The sequence below is a fragment of the Lepidochelys kempii genome, chromosome 7 (assembly GCF_965140265.1).
Source record: "Lepidochelys kempii isolate rLepKem1 chromosome 7, rLepKem1.hap2, whole genome shotgun sequence".
NCBI lineage: Eukaryota > Metazoa > Chordata > Testudines > Cheloniidae > Lepidochelys > Lepidochelys kempii.
The window spans coordinates 3,819,978-3,840,547 of record NC_133262.1 but is presented as its reverse complement, the minus strand read 5'-3'; the positions used below and the strand labels follow the sequence as shown (position 1 = coordinate 3,840,547).

The 20,570-nt window shown below is 42.4% G+C and overlaps 1 protein-coding gene across 19 annotated transcripts in view; it reads left to right on the top strand.

The window, feature by feature from the left end:
* FHIT (fragile histidine triad diadenosine triphosphatase) overlaps window positions 1-20,570 on the top strand; it is a 1,095,777-nt gene that overhangs the window by 111,967 nt on the left and 963,240 nt on the right. The gene's annotated exons all lie outside the window — the stretch shown is intronic.

The following is a 20,570-nucleotide window of genomic DNA, read 5'->3' as shown; positions in this document are numbered from 1 at the left end:
CACTTGATTACAGACATAAAAGTGGCAATTCTTCACCAAAAAAACTTCAAAAACAGACTCCTACAAGAGACTGCTGAATTGGAATTAATTTGCAAACTGGATACAATTAACTTAGGCTTGAATAAAGACTGGGACTGGATGTGTCATTACACAAAGTAAAACTATTTCGCCATGTTTATTTCCCCCTCTACTGTTCCTCAGATGTTCTTGTCAACTGCTGGAAATGGCCCACCTTGATTACCACTACAAAAGGTCCTCCCTCCCCCGCTCTTCTGCTGGTAATAGCTCACCTTACCTGATCACTCTCGTTACAGTGTGTATGGTAACACCCATTGTTTCATGTTCTCTGTGTATATAAATCTCCCCACTGTATTTTTCACTGCATGCATCCGATGAAGTGAGCTGTAGGTCACAAAAGCTTCTGCTCAAATAAATTTATTAGTCTCTAAAGTGCCACAAGTACTCCTTTTCTTTTTGCGGATACAAACCAATACGGCTGCTACTCTGAGACTGAGCTTAGATATCTGAAGACAAATGTACAAAGTTATATATTCTTTTTACTGAAACAACTTGGGATTCTGTGTATTCATCTCATTTAAATAATCTATCAATACATTTATCAAAACTCAGGCCTCATGTATCCATCGATCATTTATTTAATAATGACTAGTTGTTCTTTGACTCTACTAACTTAATGTAATAAATCTCAGGCAAATGTTACTTGACCTGTATAAAATGTTCTCTTTTAAATTGGAAGCAACATTTTGAGTTTTACTCTGATCTGAATTTGAACATAAGGGTTTACTTTTGCACATCTGCAGCATTTTATCCTTATCAGAGCCCTTGCATATCCAAACATAGAGTTGGAAGCTGAGCTTAGTAGCATAATTCATGTTGTTGCCGTGATGATGAGGATGAAGGTCTGGAAATTTGGCATATCCCAAACCTCTACTTGATTCATCTTTTAGCCTTTGGCTAAAATTAGTTCAGCATCTGAAATGCCCTCTACTGGGGAACTGTACACTTGCAGGGAATGCACTGAATGATCAGCCAAGACTTTTCTGTCTCTCCCAGTCATGAACCTACCAAGACATTTAAAATAATTATTCAAGATTATTATATGCATCTGTTTCTTGATTCTGCCCTTTCCATAGGCTGAACATGATGTACTTTTATAGAAGATATTTTGGCGGCACATAACTAATCAAGACTTAATATTTTGTTTAAATATAGCTCCTGTATTTACTAAAAGCATAATAGCATATATACAAACCTATCAGAAATACCAAAACACAGTAGCAGAAACTGGGGTTTCAAAAATATATTGGAATGTGATCACAGTCTTTGTTTGCTTCTAAAAAGAACGCTATCTGAGTCTAGGAAACTGATGCGTTTATTGTTGTCTTATTAAGGTTCTGTAACCTGATTGCATTACTGAAGATCTCCACTTCTCTGGCATCCCAGTGATAATAGGTATAGACTTGTAATGTATTTCCTGTTCCTGTTTTGAACATACTGCTTGTGATTTAAAAAATTACATAGACAAGCCGTAAGAAAAAGTTACTCAAGCCTGAAACTTGGTTAATATCAATTATGCTGCTGTGCCTAATAACCCATGGAACGGAAACATATCTTGTTTGTTACAAATATCCTGTGCCAAATCATGAATAAACAGCTGCTTTGTTTTAGTCAGTATTTACAGCATCACTTTAACTACTTTGACCCCGCTCAAAGAAATAATGAAGAGCTAGATGCCAGTGATGTTGATAAACTGTGGCAATTTCTGCATTGTGTCCTTATAGCGTCTTCTGCTTCAGTCTCCATTATTTAAATTACTTCTCATTACAGTCACACCATTAACTGGAAGTGCAGCAGTCTGACACATAGGAATAAAGCCAGCCAAGACACCAAGACTCCTTTTTCTAGAGTACCAAACTTTCAAATTTAAAAATAAAAATCTTACAAGAAAGAGAACTTAATATCTTTATAAGTTTATATTCTGTATAATTATGGGAAATGAAGAAAATCCCCAAAGAGTTCAAAACATCTCTTTCCTGTGCAACACAAATGTTAAACAGACTTCGCTTATCAATGTCTGATTGGATCAATTTACTGAGTGCAGTGGTGGATTTTCCATCACTGACCATTTTTAAATCAAGATTGGATGTTTTTGTAAAACACATGGCCTAGGAATTGTTTAGGGGAAGTTCTTTAGCCTGTGTTCTACAGGAGGTCAGAATAGATGATCACAATGCTCCCTTCTGGCCTTGGGATCTATGAAATGTTATACAGCAATTGGACTGGAGGGATGTGGGACGGAATCTTCCTCCATTCTAGTTTTGAAGTTTCTTTATGGCTGAACCATTTTGTTATGGGTCCATACCCTTGCATTTCAATTGGCTGACCCTATCCTCAAATTCTCCTTGAACTGGAGTGGATAAAGAGAGCTAGCTTGCAGAGCTATTGCTGTCACATTAACTGTACTGGTTCCACTGGTTGCAGGGACTTCCACAGTGTACGCTTGGCATGGATTTGGATTTTTGGATTATTTGGATTTTATTTTTAAGACATAATGATTGCGTTAGTATTGTTCACTCAGTTGTAAATAGTACATGTTTGGATAAGAAATATAAGAGAAAAGTTCAAAGTGAAAAGATTAAGATTTTATATTTATATGCATCTTCTTTGACTTCGTTTTTTTGAACATACTCATTTGCCATAGCAACAAAGATAAGTATTGTGACAAATTTTAAGATTTTGATGTTTATGTAAGATTAAGTTTTTTGATAACTGAAAAATTAAGATGTAGTGTCAGGAGTTTTAATTAATCTGGTCATCATCATCATAACTTGTTGCTCCAAAACCACAGCCAAGACCTGGTGTTGTCACTTATCTAAAAGAGCTCCTTGAGAGCAAAGGATTTTGACACGGACCCTGTATCAGGCAGTGTTCAAGTGTTTGCTTAGGCTAGCCACATTCACATTTGAGGTCCTTCCTCAGTTTCCCCATGATCATATTATTAACTCTCTTTGTCACCCTAGTTCTTTGATTTAGAGTACACTAGTATTTTAATTTGAGGCTAGTGCCTGGGGGGAGTTGTTCTGAAGGAACCAGTTCTCTAAGATCATTGGAATCTCTCACCATTTTAACAATGAGGAATCCGGTGGCACCTTAAAGACTAACAGATTTATTTGGGCATAAGCTTTTGTGGGTAAAAAAACCCACTTCTTCAGATGCATGAAAAAAATTCTCACCATTTTGTTACTCTGTAGCCTTCCATGGTAGTATTTTGGCATAAGTGATTTTTCAGAGTCTAAGGTCTTTTGGGACTTGAGCCTCTTGGGTATTGAAATGTGTCCACAAAGTGGAAATCTTGAATTATGCACCTGTTTTTGTCTTGACTTTATTCTGGAGTCAGCCCATATCACTGATGGTGGTGCAATTTAGCAACTGTGTAGGAGCTGGTTTCAAACACCCTGTGATGATCCTACAGGATAGATTAAGTTCAATATTAATGTTGTGGGCCTGGCTCGAATGTGACCATACTGGGGCACATTACTCCACACACAGGATGCATGCAACACAGGGTGAGATTGGTTGCTTGGAGTCATTTGGGGTCAGCTCCCCATTTTGTGTTGGCCAGTCTCTGGTGTACACAGTTTCTGGATTTCACTTTCCTTTTCAGCTTTTTGATATGCCTTTTGCATGTCAGAGTTCAATCTAATGTGACCTAAGGGGACATTGGATGTTCATTGTGCTCAAGGATTGTACTATCCCACGATATCTGGAGTTTTTGCTTGGCCTGATGGTGTTTCAGGTAGAAAGCAGACATTTGTGTCTTGCTGGGGTTGGCATTCAGGAATCACATGTGACAGTATTTTCTGAATACACTCAGGAAGCCATTTAGAATATGCTTAGTGCCCTCAAATCTTTCCAATTGAGTGGTGATGTAAAGTTCATCTGCATAAATCAATCTTTGCATTTTGGGGAGTTTTAGCTTGTCATTTGCGTAGACTTTAAACAGCAAGGGTGATAGCAATGAACGTTAAGGTAATCCATTCTGTTGAATATGCTATGAACGTTTCTAAACATCCATCTCACCAGGTTGGTAATTGGCAGCCCAGCTACAATGGACATTATGACACAACTCCGCCTGAGGGAATAAACAATGTCTTAGAACTGGAACCACAGAGAGAATGGAAACATTTTCCAAATTGTACATGTAATGTGAATATCCATATCTCATTAATGTATAAAAAGGAATTGTGTGTGTATAATTCCTGTGTATCATTTTGAAATTTACAATCTAGAACTGACCAACTTAGAGGAAGTTTTACCAGCGACTTCAGTGGAAGCAGGATTGTGCCCTCTAGGATAGCTTTTTAATTGGAAAATTAGCTTTGGTGCTTACCTTTTAGGTGTCATTTTTAAGACGTTAAGGTTACAAATAAAAGACTATATGTTCACAGCAATGAGATAAGAGGTACGTCCAGTAATAATGCCTCACATCATTTGAAAGTATTTATCTGTTTATGTTTTACAGGACATGTATGCATTAACCCTAATCAGCATGGCCTTGTAGGCTAGCAGGATTAGTGTGTACCCTTAACAGACAGACAGGTCTCTGTCGAGCTGGCTAAATGCTAGTGCTGCTATGAGAAGAGTTCTGCTGTAGAGGAGCGCGTGTGCTGCAGTTAGGATGTGCATGTGAGAACCTAAAGCTCTGATGTGGTGCGTTTGTAACCTAATGGCGACGTAATGAACTCACATGTCTGTACATTTATCATTGATCTCTAATGGATGAAACTCTATTGTGTATCTCTTCCGTATCTGTATCTCTTCAGTTCACAAATAGAGGTCAAAATATTTGGAGTGAAAAGGTTGAAAGTCACTAATGCTTCAAATAGATTGATCCTTCCCTACTAAAGCCAATGGTACTGTTTCCATTGAATTGCATGTAAGCAAGATCAGACCCATGTGCAACTGGCTGATCATCTCTGGGTTAGAAACATTATATACAGTGGTGAATATAAAAATTGCATGTGTAATTCATATTTAATTTAAATGCATGTATAAGGCACAGATTTTTGTACATGTAATTTTCTCAGTCTGCTCCTGTGTTATAATAAAAATTTAAAAATGGCATATGGGGCTTGTGTGTTCAAATCATATAAATTTTTTGAAGTAAATAATCCCAGCTTCTTTCTTGGAATTAATGTTTATGTGTAACTTGTTTATACTCTATTTTGAACATTTAGTGATAGAAAATCTCTTTTAATACTTAGATCAGAAAATTAATTGTGCCATCAAGAGTTCTCTTTATCTATAGTAAAAAGCAATTAGGTAAACAAATTGTTGGGGAAATTTTATTGGCTTTTTTCTTAATAATGCATGCACTTAACTTTTGCTTGATTCAGTCTCATTGACATATTTAGAGGTTATTCATCTCAGTGTTTCAAGATTGCCCATTTATGTTTAAATGTTGGTGTTTATAATGTGTTTATATGGAGTTAAGAGCCAGTATAGGTCTAACTCTACTTTAGAAACTGTTCAATAAGAAAGCCTTTTAGAAAAGTATCCAAGTACTTAAATTATGATGTACATTAAAATAAAATTGATGCTTAAGGACGAGGCTATTGGGACATTTCTGGCATTCTCCGTTTCTGATTTTGTTGTTTGTTAGAACAATCTTATGCCTCCTTTTTAATTGAGATGAAAAATTACCTTAGAAATATGACCATTATCTTTTAAGGGAACAGTACCAAATATTCATTTTGACAGACTCATTTGCAACTAAATCAGATGCAGTTTAGACAAAAAAAATTTTCTTAGTTTATTTGCTTGTATCACCATATTTATTTGGATTTTATTTTTAAGATATAATGATCAATGTAAGTAGATAAAAGAATTTGCCCAAGATGATTTAATAGGTCAGTTTCAATAGAGGCATAGATAATTAGAGGCTCTTTAAAAAAGTTTTTTAGGTTTCATAGCAAAGTACAGTATTTACATAGGAGAAAAATGGAGAAAAATATAACACAGTTCCTTCCAGTAGTAGTATTTACTCACTATACCTTTTCCTAAAGAAGTCACTGACAATTATTGAAGAAAATAAATGTCAATAAAAAAATGAAGTCTCTCAGATAGGCAAGGTGATTGAGATAATGTCGTGTAGTGGACCAACTTCTGTTGCTGAGAGAGATAAGCTTTCGAGCCACACAGGGTTCTTCTTCAGGTCTGGGAAACATACTCCCAGTGTCACAGCTAAATACAAGGTGAATCAGTTTCAGATACTCTACCCCCTGTTTGCAGGAGGTACATTGTGCCACTAAGTATACAAACAAAAGCTTCTGGACCAAGAAAAAATAGATAAAGTAGCATATAACATAAAGAAAGGTTTCAGAGTAGCAACCGTGTTAGTCTGTATCTGCAAAAAGAACAGACTGGACTTCTACATAGATTGCTTCCGTCGACATGCACGGGCTGAAATTATGGAAAAGCAGCATTACTTAGAATCATAGAATCATAGAATATCAGGGTTGGATGGGACCTCAGGAGGTCATCTAGTCCAACCCCCTGCTCAAAGCAGAACCAATCCCCAACTAAATCATCCCTGCCAGGGCTTTGTCAAGCCTGACCTTAAAAATATCTAAGGAAGGAGATTCCACCACTTCCTTTGGTCACGCATTCCAGTGTTTCACCAAACTCCTAGTGAAAAAGTTTTTCCTAATATCCAACCTAAACCTACCCCACTGCAACTTGAGACCATTACTCCTCGTTCTGTCATCTGCTACCACTGAGAATAGTCTAGATCCATCCTCTTTGGAACCCCCTTTTAGATAGTTGAAAGCAGCTATCAAATCCCCCCTCATTCTTCTCTTCCGCAGACTAAACAATCCCAGTTCCCTCAACCTCTCCTCATAAGTCATGTGTTCCAGTCCCCTAATCATTTTTGTTGCCCTCCACTGGACGTTTTCCAATTTTTTCACATTCTTCTTGTAGTGTGGGGCCCAAAACTGGACACAGTACTCCAGATGAAGCCTCACCAATGTTGAATAGAGGGGAACGATCACGTCCCTCGATCTGCTGGCTATGCCCCTACTTATACATCCCAAAATGCCATTGGCCTTCCTGGCAACAAGGGCACACTGCTGACTCATATCCAGCTTCTCGTCCACTGTCACCCCTAGGTCCTTTTCTGCTGAACTGCTGCCTAGCCATTCGGTCCCTAGTCTGTAGTGGTGCATGGGATTCTTCTGTCCTAAGTGCAGGACTCTGCACTTGTCCTCGTTGAACCTCATCAGATTTCTTTTGGCCCAATCCTCTAATTTGTCTAGGTCCCTCTGTATCCTATCCCTACCCTCCAGCGTATCTACCTCTCCTCCCAGTTTAGTGTCATCTGTAAACTTGCTGAGGGTGCAATCCACACCATCCTCCAGATCATTAATGAAGGTATTGAACAAAACCGGCCCCAGGACTGACCCTTTGGACGCTCCATTTGCTACCGGCTGCCAACTAGACAAGGAGCCATTGATCACTACCCGTTGAGCCCGATAATCTAGCCCATACTTCTTTAACTTCCTGGCAAGAATACTGTGGGAGACCGTGTCAAAAGCTTTGCTAAAGTCAGGGAACAACACGTCCACCGCTTTCCCCTCATCCACAGAGCCAGTTATCTCGTCATAGAAGGCAATTAGGTTAGTCAGGCATGACTTGCCCTTGGTGAATCCATGCTGACTGTTCCTGATCACTTTCCTCTCCTCTAAGTGCTTCAGAATTGATTCCTTGAGAACCTGCTCCATGATTTTTCCAGGGACTGAGGTGAGGCTGACTGTCCTGTAGTTCCCAGGATCCTCCTTCTTCCCTTTTTTAAAGATGGGCACTACATTAGCCTTTTTCCAGTCGTCCGGGACCTCCCCCGAACGCCATGAGTTTTCAAAGATAATGGCCAATGGCTCTGCAATCACATCCGCCAGCTCCTTTAACACTCTCGGATGCAGCGCATCCGGCCCCATGGACTTGTGCTCGTCCAGCTTTTCTAAATAGTCCCGAACCACTTCTTTCTCCACAGAGGGCTGGTCACCTCCTCCCCATGCTGTGCTGCCCAGTGCAGTAGTCTGGGAGCTGACCTTGTTCGTGAAGACAGAGGCAAAAAAGCATTGAGTACATTAGCTTTTTCCACATCCTCTGTCACTAGGTTGCCTCCCTCATTCAGTCAGGGGCCCACACGTTCCCAGACTTTCTTCTTGTTGCTAACATACCTTAAGAAACCCTTCTTGTTTCTCTTAACATCTCTTGCTAGCTGCAACTCCAGGTGTGATTTGGTCTTCCTGATTTCACTCCTGCATGCCTGAGCAATATTTTTATACTCTTCCCTGGTCCTTTGTCCAATCTTCCACTTCTTGTAAGCTTCTTTTTTGTGTTTAAGATCCACAAGGATTTTATTGTTAAGCCAAGCTGGTCGCCTGCCATATTTACTCTTCTTTCTACACATCGGGATGGTTTGTCCCATAACCTCAGCCGTGCTGAATGCAACGCTATCAACAGCCTCAGAAACACCTCTGACATCATAATCGAAAAGGCAGACAAAGGAGGTGCTATCGTTGTCATGAATAAGTTGGAATATGAATAAGAGACTGCTAGGCAGCTCTCTAATTCCACATTCTAAAGGCCATTGTCCTCTGATCCCACTGAAGTGTAGTACCAAAAGAAACTACACCATCCGCTCAAGAAACTCCCTTAAAAAGCACAGGAACAGATCTGTGCAGACACATGCCTAGAACCCCGACCAGGGGTATTCTATTTGCTACCCAAGATCCATAAACCTGGAAATCCTGGACGCTCCATCATCTCAGGCATTGGCACCATAACAGCAGGATTGTCTGGCTATGTGGACTCTCTCCTCAGGCCCTATGCCACCAGCACTCCCAGCTATCTTCGAGACACCACTGACTTCCTGAGGAAACTACAATCCATCGGTGATCTTCCTGAAAACACCATCCTGACCACTATGGATGTAGAAGCCCTCTACACCAACATTCCACACAAAGATGGACTACAAGCTATCGGTATCCCCGATAATGTCACGGCAAACTTGGTGGCTGACCTTTGTGACTTTATCGTCACCCACACCAATTTCATATTTGGAGACAATATATACCTTCAAGTAAGCAGCACTGCTATGGTACCCGCATGGCCCTACAGTATGCTAACATTTTTATGGCTGACTTAGAACAATGCTTCCTCAGCTCTTGTCCCCTAATGTGCTACACTGATGACATCTTAATCATCTGGACCCATGGAAAAGAAGCCCTTGAGGAATTCCACCATGATTTCAACAATTTCCATCCCACCATCAACCTCAGCCTAGACCAATCCACACAAGCGTCCATTTCCGGGACACTACTGTGCTAATATGCGATGGTCACATAAACACCACCCTATACTGGACACCTGCTGACCACTGTACTTACCTACATGCCTCCAGCTTCCATCCAGGACACACCACACGATCCATCGTCTACAGCCAAGCTCTACGATGCAACCGCATTTGCTCCAATCCCTCAGACAGAGACAAACACCACAAGATGTCTATCAAGCATTCTTAAAACTACAATACCCACCTGTTGAAGTGAAAAAACAGATTGAGAGAGCCAGAAAAGTACCTAAAAGTCACCTACTGCAGGACAGGCCCAACAAAGAAAATAACAGAATGCTGTCTCCCCCAAGTAAACCCCAAGTAAATACAGTGGGGAGATTTTCCACTGAATGCATCCGATGAAGTGAGCTGTAGCTCACAAAAGCTTATGCTCAAATAAATTTGTTAGTCTTTAAGGTGCCACAAGTACTCCTTTTCTTATTGGTTGGTTAAGTAATAGATGTTTTAGGGCTATGCTTTGCAAGACTTTCCTTTGTACAGCAAACTCCTGTCTTCTTTCTTGAGTGATCTGGGGAAGGTAAAATATAGCTGTGAAACTTCATCTGTTTTTCTCCCCCTTAACAGTCTTTACTTAATGTTTTATATGGTCAACCACAAGCCTTTCCTTTTTATTTCTCAGTTATTCTACATAAGGATTTATAAATGGAGTCTACCACAAGATCTGACCCAAATAGTCTGACTAAAATTACGCCCATGAAAATATCTTGAACTAATCTTCAGATCCAGTATTGGCTCCCATAATATGTTGTTGTGCTATTTTCTTTTATGGCTGTTACCTGAAAAACATGTTAGATTATATTGTTCATTTTGCATATAGGTGCATTTTCCTGTTTTTGTGTCAATTTTTTGAATGCGTTTTGTAAAAAAGTAACATAAACAAAGGGCACAGAGAAGAAATATTTGAAGTTACCAGCAAGTCAAGACTGTATTGAAAAGTAAAAAGCTGTTTGAAAATATATATTTATTAATACATATCTCTTATCTTTGAGCAAAGTTCAGTTACATTGGAAATAAAACTATTAGAAATGACTCACTCAAAGTTCGCATAAGGTTTCTTCTAAATATTCTCCTAACCAATTAGATTAAACCATATTTTCATAAACATGATTAAATTCTTTTCCTCTGAAACTTCACACTACCCTTTGTTTTTTCATACTCTATTCACTGATAATGTAGAGAGCTGTTGTAACCACATTTACAGCAGTTACTGTTATATGCTACAATTTTAATAAAGGCATTATAGATTTTAGTCTGAATGTATCTGATAAGTCAATGGTATGAAATTGAAAAGATTAAAAATGTAGAAAGATAAAAAACAATTAAATTTAAATAAAATGTTTAGTGTGTATTACCTTAATTTTTGTCTCGGTTTTGTATACTGCAGCAGTTTAATAGACTTTTTATAGTTTTTTATCCATAACTCTGTCTAGTTGTTTGAATATAAAATAGAGCTGAATAACACAGTACATCATTTGTAGATTGTTAATACCACATTCAATAATGGGTCTGTGAAGATCCAAGTGTAGTGAAGCAGGATATTAAACCTTTCAAAATATAGCTTAATTTTACATAGCTGTCAAAATAACTCATTAAGTTTCTAAACTGTCCCAAGTGGTCATAAAGTACCTTTTTGATAAGCAGATACCAGAGGTGGCACTGGCCATTCCCCTTCTCCTGGGAAAGGGAATCAAGTTACCATCCTGATGAGGGCACAGACTTCTTCCTCTGATAGCTGCTGTGGCTCACTACCTGTTTTAAGTGCCAGCCCTGCTCACATACTGTGTATAAGAATCAATGGCTCTAGAACCCAGCTCTGCAGAGTCTGGGATGGCTGACATTCCTACGTTGCCACCAGGAGCTGTGCAAAGGTTATGCACCCCAGGAAGCACTGTCCAAAGGGTCCAGAGCAACAGCACCCGATGGCATTCTGATTGTCCCATGCTCACTGTTTAACCCTGGAGAGTACCTCAGGAAGTTGTCTTGGCAACCATGCAGACTTCTGGCTTGCTGCGACTTCAGATCTCACCTTGCTTTCTGATCTCCATTTTCTGACCCCAGCCTGACTCTGACCCTGATTCTTGCTTCCTGATTCCAGCCTGGTAACTGTTTATGATATCTGACCCTTGCCTATTGATCCTGGCTCTAGCAATTACTCTGATCCCTGCTTGCTGACTGTTTCCTCATGGCCATTCATGAGCTGTGGACACCAGCCCAGCTGTGACTGCTAGGCCACACCACCTACAGCCCAGTCCCTTACAGCCACGTCAGAGCAGACGGGTTAAAAGTTCTTTTCATTTGGACAGGTAGAAGCAGTAACCAGTCTGAAAGTAGAACTTGTTGGCTCCCTCTGGCGAGATCCCAATGGGGTTCCTTTTCCTCCAGGTGTTCTGACTCTCAGAGAAAGCCATAGCAAGCAGCTTAAGATCAAGTTTCCTGAGAAATTAAGGAAAAGTTAATGGAATAGTTGAAAACTAAAGTGAATGGAGTAATGAGCATTATGCAGCTGTGAAGATGCAGCTGCTGGCAGTGAAGAGGAGAAAGTGGCTCTGGCAGGCACTTCTTAATAGTCTTTACCTGGTTTTGGGCTTACAGGTATAGGTTTGTAAGCCAGCTGATTTGGCAGGCAGATCTAAGGTCCCTTCAAAACATCTTGGTGTCAGAGGTACAGCTCCAAAAACCAGCAACTCAAGCAATCCTTTTAGACCAAAGCCTGTTCCTCTGGTCAAGAGCATAGTGGCAGAGTTATCAAATCTGGTGGGTTCCTGTTCCATGAGGTAGGATGCCTTCCTGCCTTGGGACTCAATCTGTTATTTGTGTCTAACATCCTGCCTGAACTCCCCGGTGTGCTCCTGGTATTTCTTTTTTAAGAGCTACAAGTTTATACAAATGTGTGGCAGCCTCCTTTTTTTCCTCAGCACCCCCCTTATGCAGACCCACTTCAAAATGCATCCCTCATTTACGGAGGACATTTAATTCTGAGGGAGAATATCAACCTCCCTGAGTTACTGGGAATCACATAAAACTGAAATGCTTCTTGATATTTCTTTCTTTCCCTTCACTCCTGCGTCTGAGCTATTATCAATCAAGTAAAGGTGGAGAACTGTTCTTGGATTATCAAGGATAGGGGCCATAGATGCAGAAAACTTCTAAAAAGTTAAGAGCAGAGAGTTGGGCACTCATATATTGTGATGAATGCCTCAGATGTGCATATAAATAAGTATCTGTTTAGCAAGAATCTTGGCTAAAGTATTTTATATTAAAACAATAATTATTAAACCTTGAAGCAGCCCTTGGAAGGTTTATAAATAGCTGTGGAAGAAGAAAGTGAGTTAAATGTATTGGTACATTCTGCCTTGGAGAACTCAATTCAAACTCATTGGGAAAATTTCACCTGTATGGTTCCAAATTTTAGAAGTTGCTCAAGGACAAACAGGGAATTTGGGGCTCACACATGTGCACATACTGATTATAGGTGCAGGTAAATACTCATTACCTCAAGAAAGCAATATTTCTACAAATGATTCTTTGGATATAAAAAAAGAGCATGGTCTCCTCCTTCTGGAGCTTCAAAGAATGTGTCGGTCAACTGATTGTATGAGGAAAGGGAATTTTGATATGTATGAGTGAGGTTTTTAAAAAGATCAGAAAAATCTTAAACAATTGGCATTTAGCTTCCTGCATTAACAGCATAGGATTCATTCTTGGCAACAGGGAGAGGTATGTCTTTAATGTGATAGCCACTAAAGTAGTTACAGTATTAAAGGGGTAGCTGTGCTAGTCTGTTTCCACAAAAACAATGAGGAGTCTGGTGGCACCTTAAAGACTAACAGATTTATTTGGGCATAAGCTTTCGTGAGTAAAAAAAACATTTCTTCAGATGCATGGAGTGAAAATTACAGATACAGGCATAAATATATATTGGCACATGAAGAGATGGGAGTAACCTTACAAGTGGAAAACCAATGTTGAAGACCAATTTAGTCAGGGTGAATGTGGTCCACTCCCAATAACTGAGGAGGAGGTGTCAATCCTAAAAGAAAGTAGTTTAGTTATAGACCTGTTCCTAAGATCTATCAGGAAAGTATAAACTCATAGTTCATGGTTTAAAGGGATTTTAGAGGATAACTTATGCAAAGTTGTTTAAAGTGAGGGCTGAACAAGGTTTCCATTCTTTAACAATACCAGAACGTCCAGGTCTCCTTCCCCCTCTCCAGGCAGAAAAATATGTGGGTGAAATTTAATAAAGACAAGTACAAAGTACTACACTTAGAAAACAAAAATCAAATGCACAGTTACAAAATGGGGAATAACTGGCTATGCAATAGTACTGCTCAAAAGGATCTGGCTCGTACAATGGATCACAAATTAAACATGAGTCAACAATGTGATGCATTTCTGAAAAAGAATGCTATCATTCTGGGGTGTGTGAACAGGAGTGTTGTATGTAAGACACAGGAGGTAATTGTCTCACACTGCTTGGCACTGGTGACCCGCAGCTGGAGTTGTTTTCTGTTCCAGGTGACAGATAAGAAAGATGTGGACAAAATGGAGAGAGTCCAGAGGAGAACAACAATGATAGAAGGTTTAGAAAACCTGACCTATGAGGAAAGGCTGAAAAACCTGGGCATGATTAGCCTTGAGAACAGAAGACTGAAGGGGAGCCTGATAACAGTCTTCAAATACATTAAGGCCTTTATAAAAAGGACAGTGATCAATTGTTTTCCATGTCCACTGAAGGTGGGACAAGAAGTAACAGGCTTAAGCTGGAGCAAGGGTGATTTAGGTTAGATATTAGGAAAAATGTCCTAATTGTAAGGTTTCAGAGTAACAGCCGTGTCAGTCTGTATTCGCAAAAAGAAAAGGAGTACTTGTGGCACCTTAGAGACGAACCAATTTATTTGAGCATAAGCTTTCATGAGCTACAGCTCACTTCATCGGATGCATACTGTGGAAACTGCAGAAGACATTATATACACAGAGACCATCTCCCACCCCACTCTCCTGCTGGTAATAGCTTATCTAAAGTAATTACTCTCCTTACAATGTGTATGATAATCAAGTTGGGCCATTTCCAGCACAAATCCAGGTTTTCTCACCCTCCGCTCCCCCACACACAAACTCACTCTCCTGCTGGTAATAGCCCATCCAAAGTGACCACTCTCTTTACACTCCCCCCCCCCCCCCAGATGTTCTGGTTTAACTTGGATTTAAACTTGAAGAGTGGTCAGTTTGGATGAGCTATTACCAGCAGGAGAGTGAGTTTGTGTGTGTATGGGGGTGGGGGGGATGTGAGAAACCCTGGATTTGTGCAGGAAATAGCCCAACTTGATTGTCATGCACATTGTGTAAAGAGTTGTCACTTTGGATGGGCTATCACCAGCAGGAGAGTGAATTTGTGTGGGGGGGTGGAGGGTGAGAAAACCTGGATTTGTGCTGGAAATGGCCCACCTGATGATCACTTTAGATAAGCTATTACCAGCAGGACAGTGGGGTGGGAGGAGGTATTGTTTCATATTCTCTGTGTATATATAAAGCCTGCTGCAGTTTCCACGATATGCATCTGAGGAAGTGAGCTGTAGCTCACGAAAGCTTATGCTCTAATAAATTGGTTAGTCTCTAAGGTGCCACAAGTACTCCTTTTCTTCTCTTTACAATGTGTATGATATTCAAGGTGGGCCATTTCCAGCACAAATCCAGGTTTTCTCACCCCCCACTCCCCCCTCCAAAAACCACACACACAAACTCACTCTCCTGCTGGTAATAGCTTATCCAAAGTGACCACTCTCCGGACAATGTGCATGATAATCAAGGTGGGCCATTTCCAGCACAAATCCAGGTTTTCTCACCCCCACCCCCCCCACAAACTCACTCTCCTGCTAGTAATAGCTCATCCAAACTGACCACTCTCCTTACAATGTGTATGATAATCAAGGTGGGCCATTTCCAGCATAAATCCAAGTTTAACCAGTTTGTGTGTGTATGGGGGTGTGTATGGGGGTGGGGGGTTGAGAAAACCTGGATTTCTGCTGGAAATGGCCCACCTTGATTATCATGCACATTGTAGGGAGTGTGGTCACTTTGGATAAGCTATTACCAGCAGGAGAGTGAGTTTGTGTGTGTATGGGGTTTTTTTGGGGTGTGTGTGTGTGTGAGAAAATCTGGATTTGTGCTGGAAATGGCCCACCTTGATTTTCATACACATTGTAAGGAGAATGGTCACTTTGGATAAGCTATTACCAGCAGGAGAGTGAGTTTGTGTGTGTGGTTTTTGGAAAAAAAAAAGGGGGGGGTGAGAAAACCTGGATTTGTGCTGGAAATGGCCCACCTTGATTATCATACACATTGTAAAGAGAGTGGTCACTTTGGATGGGCTATTACCAGCAGGAGAGTGAGTTTGTGTGTGTGTGTGGGGGGGGGGGGGGCAGAGGGTGAGAAAACCTGGATTTATGCTGGAAATGGCCCAACTTGATTATCATACACATTGTAAGGAGAGTGATCACTTTAGATAAGCTATTAGCAGCAGGAGAGTGGGATGGGAGGAGGTATTGTTTCATGGTCTCTGTGTATATAAAAAGAAAAGGAGGACTTGTGGCACCTTAGAGACTAACCAATTTATTAGAGCATAAGCTTTCGTGAGCTACAGCTCACTTCTTCAGATGCATATCGTGGAAACTGCAGAAGCCTGCTGCAGTTTCCACGATATGCATCTGAAGAAGTGAGCTGTAGCTCACGAAAGCTTATGCTCTAATAAATTGGTTAGTCTCTAAGGTGCCACAAGTCCTCCTTTTCTTTTTGCGAATACAGACTAACACGGCTGTTACTCTGAAACCTGTGTATATAATGTCTTCTGCAGTTTCCACAGTATGCATCCGATGAAGTGAGCTGTAGCTCACGAAAGCTTATGCTCAAATAAATTGGTTAGTCTCTAAGGTGCCACAAGTACTCCTTTTCTTTTTGCTAACTGTAAGGATAGTTAAGTACTGGAATAGGTTACAAAGAGAGGTTGTGAAATCCCTGTCACTGGAGGTTTTTAAGAACAGGTTAGATAAACACCTGACAGGGATGGTCTAGGTAATCTGGGTCCTGCTTCAGCACAAGGGACTGAATCAAATGATCTCTAAAAGTAATAAGCTGCCAAAATCTTAACAACCAGCTTCCTATAAAAAGTTCTGATGTAAGGGATGTGCCCCAGTATGTACTTTTTGTACCAACAGGGTTACCATACCATTTAAATTTTAAAATTTAAAAATTCCTCCTGGACGGTGATTTAAGAACCAAAAGGCCGGACCTGTCCTGGAAAATACGGGTGTGTGTTAACCCTGTCTAAAATTCTTCTTTAAAAAGATGGGCCTGAACTAGAAATGAGCTCCGTTTCACATGTGTGGGTCCCTGCCACTCCCTGGGGCTGTGCTAGGGGGACCAGATGTCCCAATTTTATAGGGATAGTCCTGATTTTGGGGTATTTTTCTTATATAGGCTCCTATTACCCCCCCTATTACCTCCTGTCCTGATTTTTCACACTTGCTGTCTGGTCACCCTAGGGTGTGCACATGTGTGGGTCCCAGCTGCTCCCTGCCCCTCTCATTGAAGCAGGTGTGCAGGGTTACTGCCCTGGGAACTGCAGGGCACCAGTGGACGTGGGGCCAGCTGCAGACAGGGGCATGGGGCAGGGCTAGCTGGAGGCAGGGGGTGTGGGGCTGGCTGCGGGCAGGGCAGGGGGTGTGGATCTGGCTGGAGACAGGAGGGTGTGGGGTTGGCTGGAGGCAAAGGGGTATGGGGCTGGCGGGAGGCAGGGCAGGGGCTGACTGGAGGTAGGGGCTGGCTGCAGGCAAGGCAGGGGGGTGCGGGGCTGGCTGGAGACAGGGCAGGGGGTGCGTGCGGCAGGGGTTGGCTGGAGACAGGGCATGGGGTGCGTGCGGCACGGGTTGGCTGGAGATAGGGCAGGGGGTGCGGGGCTGGTGAGGGCAGGGCAGGGGGGTGCGGCAGGGATTGGCTGGAGACAGGGCAGGGGTGCAGCAGGGCCTGGCTGTGGGCAGGGGGTGCGGGGCTGGCTGGAGACAGGGCAGGGAGTGTGGCAGGGGCTGGCTGCGGGCTGGGGGTGCAGGGATGGCTGGAGACAGGGCAGGGGGTGGCTGGAGACAGGGTGCGGCAGGGGCTGGCTGCGGGCAGGGCAGGGGATGCGGGGGTGGCTGGCTGCGGGCAGGGGTTGGCTGGAGACAGGGCAGGGGGTGCGGCAGGGGCTGGTGCAGGCAGGGGATGCGAGGCTGGCTGGAGACAGGGCAGGGGGTGCGTGCGGCAGGGGTTGGCTGGATACAGGGCAGGGGGTGCGGCAGGGGCTGGTGCGGGCAGGGGTGGCTGGAGGCAGGGGCTGGCTGCAGGCAGGGGGTGCGGGGATGGCTGGAGGCAGGGGGTGGCTTCAGGCAGGGAGTGCGGGGGTGGCTGGAGGCAGGGGCTGGCTGCGGGCAGGGTGGTGGGTACTCACGGGGAGAGCAGCTTGGAGCAGCAGGACGCAGCCCAGGCCCAGCAGAGCAGCCGGGGACCCACCAGGCAGCAGCGGGAGCCCTAGGGCCAGAGGTCAGGGGAGCAGCAGCAGCAACAGGGCTCGTGTCCAGGGCCAGGCGGCAGCCCACATGGCTCCCACAGTGCAGCGCCCCCGGCGGCCGGAGGAGGAATTACATCACTTCCCGGCCAGAGCCCATCAAAGCCTCAGTGCCCCCTGCAGGGAACAGGTAAACAACCATGTCTAGATGGCAGCCGGTATCAAGTGGAGTGCCCCAGGGGTCGGTCCTGGGGCCGGTTTTGTTCAATATCTTCATAAATGATCTGGAGGATGGTGTGGATTACACCCTCAGCAAATTTGCGGAAGATACTAAACTAGGAGGAGTGGTAGATACGCTGGAGGGCAGGGATAGGTTACAGAGGGACCTAGACAAATTGGAGGATTGGGCCAAAAGAAATCTGATGAGGTTCAACAAGGATAAGTGCAGGGTCCTGCACTTAGGACGGAAGAATCCAATGTACCGCTACAGACTAGGGACCGAATGGCTAGGCAGCAGTTCTGCAGAAAAGGACCTAAGGGTGACAGTGGACGAGAAGCTGGATATGAGTCAACAGTGTGCCCTTGTTGCCAAGAAGGCCAATGGCATTTTGGGATGTATAAGTAGGGGCATAGCGAGCAGATCGAGGGACGTGATCGTTCCCCTCTATTCGACATTGGTGAGGGCTCATCTGGAGTACTGTGTCCAGTTTTGGACCCCACACTACAAGAAGGATGTGGAAAATTGGATAGAGTCCAGCAAAGGGCAACAAAAATGATTAGGGGTCTGGAACACATGACTTATGAGGAGAGGCTGAGGGAACTGGGATTGTTTAGTCTGCAGAAGAGGAGAATGAGGGGGGATTTGATAGCTGCTTTCAACTACCTGAGAGGTGGTTCCAAAGAGGATGGATCTAGACTATTCTCAGTGGTAGAAGATGACAAGACAAGGAGTAATGGTCTCAAGTTGCAGTGGGGGAGGTTTAGGTTGGATATTCGGAAAAACTTTTTCACTAGGAGGGTGATGAAACACTGGAATACGTTACCTAGGGAGGTGGTAGAATCTCCTTCCTTAGAAGTTTTTAAGGTGAGGCTTGACAAAGCCCTGGCTGGGATGATTTAGTTGGGGACTGGTCCTGCTTTGAGCAGGGGGTTGGACTAGATGACCTCCGGAGGTCCCTTCCAACCCTGATATTCTATGATTCTATGAACCGGTTCTAAAAGTGCTTCAAAATTTAACAACCGGTTCGTGTGAACCGATGCAAACCAGCTCCAGCTCACCACTGCTTCTAAAGATCCCTTCCAGCCCTACATTTCTATGATTCTGTGAAATACTGTTCCGCACCGAAATCAATGGCAGTTTTGCTTTGACATCAATGGGGCGACACTGTCAGTGGCTCTTTGTGTGAGAGTGGATACAAGAGCCCCACTCCTCTCTTTTGCAAGTTCAAAAGAATCAGTTCTCAGATGCAGGACTTCTCTCCATTTGGAATTTAAGCTATGTCAATATGTTTAAAATGTTTATGTGTATAGCCTCATCTAATTCACAGCTGCAGACACTTTTAGATTTTGCATTATCACTGTATGGCAATCTTCTGGGTAATCTATCATGTTAAATTACAGATTCTTTCAATTTTAAGAAAAATGAATTCTTAAAGATTATATATGGACGTTACTCAATTATAAATGTATTACTGAATTCCAGTTAGTCACCTCTCTGCTGAGGTATTTAAAGTACAATCATAAGCTGCCATTAATGCTAATGGGAATTGCATGTTCCATCCCCATCATGACGCACTGACTATTTACTACTATATTCCCCCTTTTTTGTATCAAATAAGGATGGTGATGAGCGCCTCTGAAAATCAGGCCATTACATTGGTTTTGGTTCCTGCTTCAGAGATACAACTCTTTCTATAGGCTCTGACCCAAAGCATTTTGAAGTTAGTGGGAGTTTTTCTATTGACTTATCAGACTTTGGATCAGACCCGTATGGAACAGTATAGCAACAAGGTGAAATCTTTTCTCACATATGGCCTAATTCTTCAAGATGTTGCATGTGTTCTGGAGGTGCTTAGCACCTTGTACGATTGGGACCCGGAATGCCATATTGCAGAAATGTGATAGGTTAAAAGGCATATCTTTGGTGGGGTTTTTGGTGGCTGACCTTTTGACAATCATATCAAATCTAAAAGGGCCATCTGTGTGCCCAGTGCTAAGTTATCTGCATTTTAGTTTTCATTACATGGCCGTTATACTCTGTGCCCTACAGTAACTTCCATTTATTGATTTGGGATATGTGCCAGTTTCTAATTGTTTCTTTCAAATTGTTTTTGTTCAGATTGCTGACTCCCTTCTAGTAATTCTTATCCTTCAAATAGTGCCCTCTTTTGCCCTCCTCTGCTAATTTCCTGAGTAGTCAGAGAAGCTGCATGCTTGATCAGTCCTAGTCTATCCTTGTCCAAAGCAGCAAACTTTTCTGTCTATAACTTGAAGCACTTCTAACAGACTTTTTTTACTAGCAAATGCAGTTTTTTTCTTCTTTGTACATCTTTGTCTATTTAGATATATAGTAGATGACACTTTTGTTATGTG